This window comes from Tachypleus tridentatus, chromosome 1 (assembly GCF_004210375.1).
Source record: "Tachypleus tridentatus isolate NWPU-2018 chromosome 1, ASM421037v1, whole genome shotgun sequence".
Taxonomy (NCBI): Eukaryota; Metazoa; Arthropoda; class Merostomata; order Xiphosura; family Limulidae; genus Tachypleus; species Tachypleus tridentatus.
Window position 1 is genome coordinate 15,382,372 of NC_134825.1, and position 11,909 is coordinate 15,394,280.

Consider the following 11,909-nt stretch of genomic DNA (forward strand, 5'->3'; position numbering starts at 1 on the left):
AAACAAAATATGCCATTTTCAATTAAATATTAAGATCTTTTAATTAAAGATTTTCTTGTATTTTTTCGTTACCAGGATGTTGACTGTTCAACATGCAAAATAATTTTGATTTTAAGATTAAAATATATTTTAAGGATCAGAACATTTTCAGATTTTACGTACAAAATCTTTATAATCCCCAGGTAATTATGAACGTCGTTTTATCAAACAAACTTTATATTTATCTGTTATTTTCACTACTTTATCTTCATACGGGTTGGTTCAATTTGACAGACTTCGTAACCTGCATAAAAAATTGGGGAATAAATATAAATTATGTTGTTGTTCCTAAGAAAACTACATGTGACGACATAAAAACAGAAATGCTTAATCTAAATATCATAACAATATACATGTTACTTTTAGTATATTGGCCAGTCAGTAGTGCCTGGCTAAAGTTATGGAAATTGCAGTTACGCTGCTCACGTGCAATGATGTTACCGTATTCAAGAATATAAAACTGTCCTTTATAAAGCAACCTGTCTTAGTATACTAGTGTTGTTTTGCAATATACAGTTTGTTTGTGTTTCGAATTTCGCGCAAAGCGACACGAGGACTATATGCGCTAGCCGTCCCTAATTTAGAAGTGTTAGACTAGACGGAAGGCAACTAGTCATCACCACCCACCGCCAACTATTGGGCTACCCTTTTAGCACAAATAGTGGGATTGACCGTCACATTATAACGCTCCACGGCTGAAACGGCGAGTATGTTTGGCGCGACCGGGATGCGAACCCGCGAACCTCAGATCACTAGTCGCACGCACGCTTGGCCGCCGGACCCAAAATTGTAACGCTTAATCGAGCCAGCCAGGATTCGAACCTGGAATCTTCTGATCCGTAGTCAGACGCGTTATCCATTGCGCCACTGGCCCGTTTGATTAGACACAGAAACTAAATTTATCTGTTTAATTCAAATATGATTTCTTGGTTCATTTCTACTTCGAGTTCTTCAATTAAAGATTATACTTTAAGCTAGTCATGTATTAGTTCTGTAAAGATCTATATTGAAATAAAGGAGGTTACAGACCTAATAACAACCCAGTAGAAAATGAATTTTTCTTTACACAAAAATATACGTTACTTTTTTGTTTGTTGGTAATAAGAAATTGTTTCAATTTTATTAAGTTTATCCAGTCACATTAATTGGCACACAACTAGAATAGCATTCAAATAAATACCACTCTAGAAGTTTCCTTGTTAAATCTCCTGTAATTAGCGGATCTAACCCTCGGTAAAAAAAAAGAAATGCCTTGTTGTTCCTAATTATTAACAGTTGTTGTTTTTAATTATTTTCCATTGACGGTCCTATTTATTATCCATTGTTGGTTTTAATTATTATTCGCTGATGTTTCTAATTATTATCTATTGCTCTTCGTAATTATTGTCCACCTAATTATTATTGTTGTTCTTAATTAGCATCTGTTATGTTTCCTAATTATTATCGATTATCGTTTCTAAATAGAATAATCAACACAACAGATAAAATGATAAACACTCTTTCTGTTGTTAGGTTCTGCTTAAAATGTTAATTTGACTACACTTAACTTAGGCACCATTCCTTTTACCAGCGTGTCCAAAACTGTTTCGGTTCACAGCACCCTTAGTGTCTCAGCAATTTGTCTCACCTTAGGCAAAAAAAAAAAAACCTAACAATTCCGTTTATGAAGTCGTTAGGTCCAAACAACTTAAAACTTAGTAACTATTTATCTTCTAAAAACGTTGTAGCCGTCTGAAAGAATAATACACGTAAATTGAAGGTAAAACAATACTTTTATTTCATTTTTAAACAACCACAATTACTAATGGGATGTGTGCGCCTACTGGGTACTGCACAGCTTACCTTGGAATCTGATTGGACACCAACACTCTCATTTCCTGTTCCACACTGATTTTCGCGCGGTACTTGTTTTTTTTATCACAGGAATTCAGGTTCGCTGAGCCTTAGCACTTAACAGAGGATATTCATCTCTTATTGATATCCAAAATGAGTTAGTTCCATGCTGTCAGATTCTGTTTATAAAGTCTTGTCGGCCCGGTATGGCCAAGCGTGTTAAGGCGTGCGACTCGTAATCTGAGGGTCGCGGGTTCGCATCCCCGTCGCGCCAAACATGCTTGCCCTTTCAGCCGTGGGGCATTATAATGTGACGGTCAATCCCACTATTCGTTGGTAAAAGAGTAGCCCAAAAGATGGCGGTCGGTGGGGATGACTAGCTGTGTTCCCTCTGGTCTTACACTGTTAAATTAGGAACGGCTAGCGCAGATAGCCCTCGTGTAGCTTTGCACGAAATTCAAAACAAACCAAACCAAACTAGGTATCAGGATCATAAAACAAATATTCAAGTTAACATTTTAATAACATGGACACGTTCAGATTTGCAGTTATGAATGTTCCATTTCCAAATACGAATATTGTAGATAAGTTATGTTACAGTATGCACTACGTACGGCATATTAGTTATATTTGCCCGGCATGGCCAAGTGGGTTAAGGCGTGCGACTCGTAATTTGAGGGTCGTGGGATCGAATACTCGTCGCACCAAACATGTTCGCCTTTTCAGCCGTGGGGCGTTATAAAGTTGCGATCCATCAAACTATTCGTTGGTAAAAGAGTAGCCCAAGAGTTGGCTGTGGGTGTTGATGACTGGCTGCCTTGTGTTACACTGCTAAATTAGGGAAGGCTAGCGCAGATAGCTCTCGTGTAGCTTTGTGCGAAATTCAAAAACAAAAAAATTAGTTATATTAGAATTTGCTTACCTTTACAATACTTCTTAGAAAGAGCTCGTAAAGTCTGTGATTTTAACAAACAAGACTTCTTCTGTTATATTTTTTAAAAAATCATTTATTTTGGTGGGAAATTGAACAGTATTCGTGTTACTGATTAAAGTTGTATAAAGTTTACAGAATATTGTGACCTTTCAAAATCTACATCCACACTTTACTTATTTTGGTAATTATTTAGGGTTATAGTGAATCGAGTTAATGTATTAAAATCATTGGTTTTACCTCTCGTTAATTTAAGATCTTGTCATGAATACTCAATTTTACGGTACTATTGTGTGGCATTTGCCACACTTGCGAATATTCTAACTTTCTAAGATATATCATTGTCATTAAACACCTTATGAACTTTTCACGTTTACCTTTTAATTTTTACACAAGACTCGACTTATTTTATCTGCTTCTTGTCCACCTCCAAGTGGCTCAGCATTAAGTTAAAGGTTTTGGTCCCCATGGTGGGCAGAGTACATGTAATATAGTGTGTAGCATTATACCAAACGACAGCCAATACAAATGGGTTCCATGAGTTTTATTAAGTGCACAAATTAGTTCAAGTGTGAATAATTATTCTAAGTTGTCTGATGTTGATGGAACAGATTAGCCGATATTTATTACTTCTTTACGATAGCTTGAGCTGAAGGAACATCAAACTATATGTAACCCACGATTTCACATTGCTATTACAATTACTGACGAAGGAGACGCTAATGTAGTTTGGAGCTATGAACTGTACATAGATGAAGCTGGAGACATCTATCCGACACCTAATTTTACATGTGATGGAATTCACCGTTGTACGCAAACTCAAAGAGCCGACACCATAAACAGACTAACCGACGAAGGGCGAAACTTTAGTTTATAAGATCCTAGAATGTCTATCTTTTTGTACTCCCAAGATCCATAACCCTGAGATTTCAGGAAGGCTCATCATGTTTGTGTACAAGTGTTCCACAAAACTGATTTCTAATTTTATTGATAACATTCTTTATCTTATCGTACATAAATTAAGGTTCCTACAAATTGTTCATAATCTTCATGGGTAATGTAATATCTCTTTACATATTCAATCTTTACATTGAAGGCTTAAAACCTCTCAAGTTCTTTCTTGATGGACGAGTTATACTCCTACCTTCCACTGATAAAATTTTACAACTTGTACTGATTCTAAATATATTTAAGTTTAATGACAATTACTCTATGTTGCTATGGGAACCAGAATGGAATATTCGTATACAAACTGTTTGTTTAATAATTTGGATTTTTGTTTTTAAGAAATGTTCCCTATTTGTACAGAAGGTATATTGACATCATTCCCGGAAACTTTATTCGTGACAGGACTCAATTTGGCAGCTTTATTATTATTAATTATGTTTCAGCCTGTTCAACCCTTCTTTAACTTTCAGCTGGCGGCAGATCGTTATTGAAAATAACAAACTGTTCAGTCTGTGTCTCTTGGTATTACGTCCAGTGCAAATGTTGACGATTATATTTCTTCATATGTTCATCTTTCTTGTAGGTTTCAAAAGTTCAGCCACACTGACATCCATTTTCCTGTGTTACAGATGTAGCTTAACAATGGCATCCATCCATTTCTTTGTGTTACTGGTATAGTTTAAAACTGACATCCATCCATTTCCTTGTGTTATTGAGGTAGTTTAACACTGACATCCATTAATATTCTCGTGTTACTGAGGTAGTTTAACACTGACATCCATTAATATCCTCGTGTTACTGAGGTAGTTAAGCACTGACATCCATCCATATCCTCGTTTTGCTGATGTAGTTTAACATTGACATCCATCCAATTACTTGTGTTAATGATGTATATCAACACTGACATCCATCCATTTCATCGTGTTACTGATGTAGTTTATCGATGGCATCCATCAATTTTCTTGTGTTACTGGTGTAGTTTAACGCTGACATCCATCCATTTCCTCGTGTTACTGATGTAGTTTATTACTGACATCCATTTCCTTTTGTTACTGATGTAGTTTAACACTGACATTCATCCATTTCCTTGTGTTACTGATGTAGTTTAACACTGACATCCATTGATATCCTTGTGTTTCTGATGCAATTTAACCCTGATCTTCCTCGACCACTTCACTCTCTAATTTTACAGTAATAATCATATTTTCAATTTCTTCCTTTCTCATTATATGTCCCAGGAAACTCAGTTGTCTTTCTCTGGTGGTTATAATCAATTTTCTCTGTCTCTGATCTTCTTTGTACTTCCTCATTGGCTATATGGTCTGCCCACGGAACAAGTACCATTCTTCTGCAGAATCACATTTCTGTGGTATCAAGGTGCTTTTCCATGCTAGACGAAATGGCTTCCCTTGTTCTCTATAATCATATGGACTGTCTTTTTTTTTAAATCTTGGTTTGTTTCACCCACCACATTTTATGTTCAATTCCTTACTTACAGTTTTTGAGTTTACGTCGCAATCTGCAGTAATGATGATGATTTTATCTGATGGAATGATTGCCTTCTTCCTAATCGAATCTTACGAAAAGCTTTCTTTAAAGCTAGTCATAAACTTCTTGAGACGTTGTCACAAGAGATAGGACGTAATAAACTCACTTTAACTCAAACCACTAAAATTAGGGAGGAACTTTCACATTCTTCAAACTGATACTGACACTAAGGGTGTTTTAACTGAAGAATCTGTTACTGGTTTAGACACAGTTAACACCTTCTAGATTTTACTTTAGAAATATGTTTATCAGGATATGTTATATAGTATATTGTTTGTAGCCTTTGTAACTTGCTCTACAATGGTGAGACAGATTTCGTGACCACAGATGACACATATTAAATCTTAATCTGAATTTATTAGTTTCAGTACAGTTTTCAGATGACAAACATCTCACTGATCTCCAACCTGGAGCTCTAAGATATAAACTAGCAGACTGTTCTTTATGTAAACGCGAATAATGATGTGTTACTTATACATCAGGTACAATCTCTTCACTTGGTTTGTACGAAAATAATTTTTTTGTGTAACTTCACTTCTGACATCCTATGACCTTTCTCTCTGTTAAACTCCACATATCAGCTTTATTTATTACTTCACTTCTGACATCCTATATTCTTTCTGTTAACCCTCACTTATCAGATTTTATTTATTCACTTCTGACATCCTATGACCATTCTCTCTGTTAACCTCCTCTCTTATCAGCTTTATTTATTAACTTCACTTCTGACATCTTATGACCTTTTCTCTGTTAACCCTCTCTTATCAGCTTTATTTATTAACTTCACTTCTGACATCCTATGACCATTCTCTCTGTTAACCCCTCACTTATCAGCTTTATTTATTAACTTCACTTCTGACATCCTATGACCATTCTCTGTTAACCCCTCACTTATCAGCTTTATTTATTAACTTCACTTCTGACATCCTATGACCATTCTCTCTGTTAACCCTCACTTATCAGCTTTATTTATTAACTTCACTTCTGACATCCTATGACCTTTTTCTCTGTTACCCCACACAATCAGCTTTATTTATTCTTCACTTCTGACATCCTATGACCTTTCTCTCTGTTACCCCTCCCACACTTATCAGCTTTATTTATTCTTCCTGCTCCTCTTTCATTAACATTATTTCTTTGGAACAGATGATTTACCAGAATTATTAGATCACACTTCTAATCATGTTCCATACGTTCTTCTACTGCTACTTTGTGCAGTGATATGTGAATTTGCTCTGTGCATAATATAAATATATTCGCTCTTTCTATTTATCACTATTTAGGTCCTTTGAGTGAACCTAGGAGGGTCAGGTACAACCCTGACATCTTCCTCCCGCATTTATTGTGTCATTAATATTTTATGTTTGAGGCCACAATTAAATGTTAAACACAACATAAAAGAGGGGAACAGTTTCATAAATGTTCACTAATGTGAAATCAAAATCTCTAGAGATCAGGGCCATGTACTTGTTGGAACGTTCATTATTTATACTAGGACACACTCGTTATACAAATAGTCCACATACTCCAATGTTCTTCATGTTGTTGGATTATTTTATGCGTATTTACGTAAATACCATTTTAATACTCTATATGATAAAACTACAATATGATGAATTAGATACTTATAGCAATAGGTGACATATTTACTTGACTTATAGTACATATTTAGAGATGAGTCATACTTAGGCTCATTTACATCATGTATGGGCCCGGCATGGCCAAGTGGTTAAGGCACTCGACTCGTAATTCGAGAGTCGTGGGTTTGAATGCTCGCTCTTTCAGCCATGGGAGCGTTATAATGTTACGGTCAATCCCACTGTTCATTGGCAAAAGAGTAGCCCAAGAGTTGGCGGTGGGTAGTGATAACTAGCTGCCTTCCCTCTAGTCTTATACTGTTAAATTAGGGATGGCTAGCGCAGACAACCCCTGTATAGCATTGCGCGAAATTCAAAACAAATCAAACAGAAAGAAACTAATCCAACTCCACTTTTTCAGATCATTAACCAAATAAACCCTTATGAAGATGGATGTGTATGAGGAGCACATTAGGCATATAATACTTTATGAGTTTAGAAGAGGCAATAGTACAGCAGAAACTACATGAAGCATTCAAGGTGTTTATGATACGGAGTCTTTCAATGAAAGTAAACGTCCAAGGTAATTTCATAAGTTCACTTCAGGTGACTGCAGCTTAACTGATGTGTCACATGCAGGTCGTCCTGTTGAGTTTAATGATGACTTGCTGCTGGCTGCACTTGATGAAGATTGTGCTGTGACAGTTTAAGAACTAGCATGGAAGTTTAATTCAACCCATTCAACAGTTCACCGTCATCTCCAACCGTTTGGAAAATGAGTCTCCCATGACTTGACAAAACCCAGCCTTAGAGCAAGAGTGGACATTTGCACTTCTCTGCACTCTCGTGAACGTGACTCACCTTTCTTGGACAGGTTAGTGACTGGAGATAAAAATGGATATTTTATAAAAAATGTTAAGCGCCGCAGGTAAACTGGCTAAAGCACAGCCCAAACTGAGCCTCCACCCTAGGAAAGTCTTGTTAAGCGTTTGGTGTTATATTGTTGATCTGTGATCCACTTTGAGTTGTTGCTACTTAATGTAACGATTACATCAGACTTTTGCTTCCGAGAGTTAGAGCGCTTCAATGTTGCACTGAAAGAAAAAAGGCCTGTTATCACTCGTAAAGATGTTGTGTTACATCAAGATAATGCACGGCCCCATCCAGCAAGGATTACATCTGCAAAGATTGAGAGCTAAACTGGAAAAAACTTCCACATTCTCGTTATTCTTCAGACCTTGCTCTATCAGATTATCATTTATTCCGAAGCTTGCAGAACTATCTCAATGGAAAAGAGCTTGGAACACATGGAGATGTCAAAACTACCCTCTCTACATTCTTCTCCTCCAAACCCCAAGAATTTTATAGAAGTTTCATTCAGAAGCTTGTTACTAAATGCATTTGATGCCTTATTTTTAAACATTGGAACAGATATGAACGCATGTATGACTGACGCAAAATATAATCAACAGTGACTTTTAAAGAACCATGTGACTTAAGATCTGAGAACACTTTGTTGACAATCCATATTGTTACTTTTGAAATATATACGCGTGTTTTCTCAACACATATTATAAACGATATCCGAAATTAATCATAAAAGGCAGAATAAATCATACTGGGGTATGTGTGAGTACGTAGTGTAAATAACATTTTAAAATATATATTCGACATTTTATCTTTTTTACTTTCATAAAAATATTCAACCGATAAAACAACCACAGATTTTAATACACTTGACATGCAATACAATCGTCTTCTGCACATGAAACGGAAGTAGCAGCTGCTGTACATGTTGTTGTGTATATATTTGTGATATGTCGTGAAGCTTTATAATTTTCAGAATTTCCTCACGTCTTTCATATGACTTTTGGTTGTGTATATATATGGCTATTTTATAATTATTATAATTATTTATCTAACAGCCTTCGATAATAAATAATATTATTTTCTACTTATTTCTTCTTGGAGTACAAAAGTGTTCCATTACGTTTCCTCCCGAAACAGTAAAGTAATATAAAAATATATCGATTATTGCTAAAATTGAATAATTAAGTTTTACTTTTTCTGAGCTCTGCACTTACAATCGAGCGAAAACCATTCCCAATAAAAAAATACCAAGTAGATATAATATAATACTATTCTTATTATAATATTAAGATTCCCAGTTTGGCCCTGTAGACAAAAGTTTCATCTTTCGAATGCGCCCTGGTCATGGTATTTTCATCATTTAAATCAAAATTTGATGAACCTACGTGATTGTCTGACGTGAGGAACGTATTATAATTATATTATTATTGTTGTCTTTTAAAATTGAATGTGGATATGTCTGATATAAAAAACAAGCGATACACAAACATTCAAGTATGAATCTGTCTTACACATAGAAATAACTGGTACACAAATATCCAACTATACAGCTGTCTGACATAAAAGAGAAGTGATACAAAACCATCTAGTATGGGTCTGTCTGCATAGAAAAAAAATTAGTGACACATTCACATATAACAGGAGGACTGTCTAATATAAATAATAATGATATACAGACAAACAACTATAGCTCTCCATGACATAGAAAAACAAGTGAAACACAAATATAAAACTATAGGTTTGTCTGATATAGAAAAAAAAGTGATACATACACATCCAACTATAGGTCCTTAAGACATAGAAAAGTAAGTGATGCACAAACATCCAACCTTAGGTCTGTCTGATAGTTAAGTATAGATCTGTATGACATAAAAAAGAACTGACACACGAACATCCATGAATAGGTCTCTTCGAAGTAGATAAACAAGTGAAACTCAAATATCCAGCTATAGGTCTGTCTGACATGGAAAGCCAAGTGTTACACACACGTCCAAGTATGAGTATGTCTGGCATAGAAAAGAAGTAATACACAAATATCTAAGTATGAATATGTCTCAATTAGAAAAATAAGTGATGGACATACATGTAAAACAGATTTGTCAAACACAGGAAAAGAAGTCATACACAAGCATACAACTATAGGTATGTCTGATATATAAAACAAGTGATACACCAACATCCAAGGGTGGATCTGTCTGACGTAAATAAACTAAGAGATACACAAAATTTCATCTGATAAACAAATATGCAAGTATAATTTACTCTGGCATAGAAATACAAGTGACAAGCAAACATAGATTTCTCTGATGTAGAGAAAGAATCGATACACAAACTTCCAACTGTAGGTCTGTCCGACCTCGGAAAATAAGTGATAGACAAACATACATCTATAGCTTTATCTGACATAGAAACCAAGTGATACACTAAAATCTATCTATAGATCTTGATGACGAGAAATCCACTTGAAATAAAAATGCATCTCAGAACTGCTGGTATGGGTATTAAAACATTTACTGAGAAGGAGAGAACAACGTTTCGACCTTCCTAGGTCATCTTCAGGTTAAGAAAGAGAGAATTTGCAAGTGACCATTGCTGGACATATGTCTTAGGGATGAGAGTATAAACGGGTACAGGATTGTAGGGGCGGTGCAGTTGGATGTTAGGTTATGTCAATTAGATATAACTGTCTTAGTTTTTCAAAACTGTTACCAATATGCTTAGAGTTATACCATCGATCAAAATAAACATAGTTTTCGTGGGCGAATTCTATATAGGTTTGATTAGCTTGCTTGCGAAGATGACCTAAGAAGGTCAAAACATTGTTGTGTACTTTATTTTAATTAAAGATTTAATACCCATACAAACCGTCTTGAGAACATATAGTTTCAAACAGCTTCACAGTCTATGTGAACCTGTGGATGATAAGTGGATTTCTTATAACATGCTCTTACTATGATCATTCTGTTAAATCCTCCACGCAAATTACTTGAAAACCCAAATAACATTTATTCGTATCTTGATTCTGGATAAGCATTCAACAAACTGAAAGAAAGAATTGATCAGTACTCTGTGTTCATATTTTGAATTCTTGAAGATCCACTCATTAGGTACAGATGGTGGTAATTTTGCAGATAGCCCTTCCAGTAAAGGTTGGGTGAAATTTACTCAGCTCGTAACCATAAAAGTAATTATAGTATAATTTTTTGATAATGTAAGCATATCTTTGCAATATTTGACAGTTTATTGGTACACACTGCCGAGCTTTTGAAAACAAAATATGCCATTTTCAATTAAATATTAAGATCTTTTAATTAAAGATTTTCTTGTATTTTTTTCGTTACCAGGATGTTGACTGTTCAACATGCAAAATAATTTTGATTTTAAGATTAAAAATATTTTTAAGGATCAGAACATTTTCAGATTTTATAATCCCCAGGTAATTATGAACGTCGTTTTATCAAACAAACTTTATATTTATCTGTTATTTTCACTACTTTATCTTCATACGGGTTGGTTCAATTTGACAGACTTCGTAACCTGCATAAAAAATTGGGAATAAATATAAATTATGTTGTTGTTCCTAGGAAAACTACATGTGACGACATAAAAACAGAAATGCTTAATCTAAATATCATAACAATATACATGTTACTTTTAGTATATTGGCCAGTCAGTAGTGCCTGGCTAAAGTTATGGAAATTGCAGTTACGCTGCTCACGTGCAATGATGTTACCGTATTCAAGAATATAAAACTGTCCTTTATAAAGCAGTATACTAGTGTTGTTTTGCAATATACAGTTTGTTTGTGTTTCGAATTTCGCGCAAAGCGACACGAGGACTATATGCGCCAGCCGTCCCTAATTTAGAAGTGTTAGACTAGACGGAAGGCAACTAGTCATCACCACCCACCGCCAACTATTGGGCTACCCTTTAGCACAAATAGTGGGATTGACCGTCACATTATAACGCTCCCACGGCTGAAACGGCGAGTATGTTTGGCGCGACCGGGATGCGAACCCGCGAACCTCAGATCACTAGTCGCACGCCTTACACGCTTGGCCATGCCGGACCCAAAATTGTAACGCTTAATCGAGCCAGCCAGGATTCGAACCTGGAATCTTCTGATCCGTAGTCAGACGCGTTATCCATTGCGCCACTGGCCC

General features: G+C 35.5%; 2 non-coding genes across 2 annotated transcripts; both read right to left on the bottom strand.

Annotated features, from left to right (window-relative positions):
- Positions 1-840: 840 nt before the first annotated feature.
- TRNAR-ACG (transfer RNA arginine (anticodon ACG)) lies at positions 841-913 on the bottom strand. Its single transcript has one exon. It is a non-coding gene; the product is annotated as a tRNA-Arg (tRNA).
- Positions 914-11,836: 10,923 nt separating this feature from the next.
- Positions 11,837-11,909, bottom strand: TRNAR-ACG (transfer RNA arginine (anticodon ACG)). The gene has a single exon. It is a non-coding gene; the product is annotated as a tRNA-Arg (tRNA).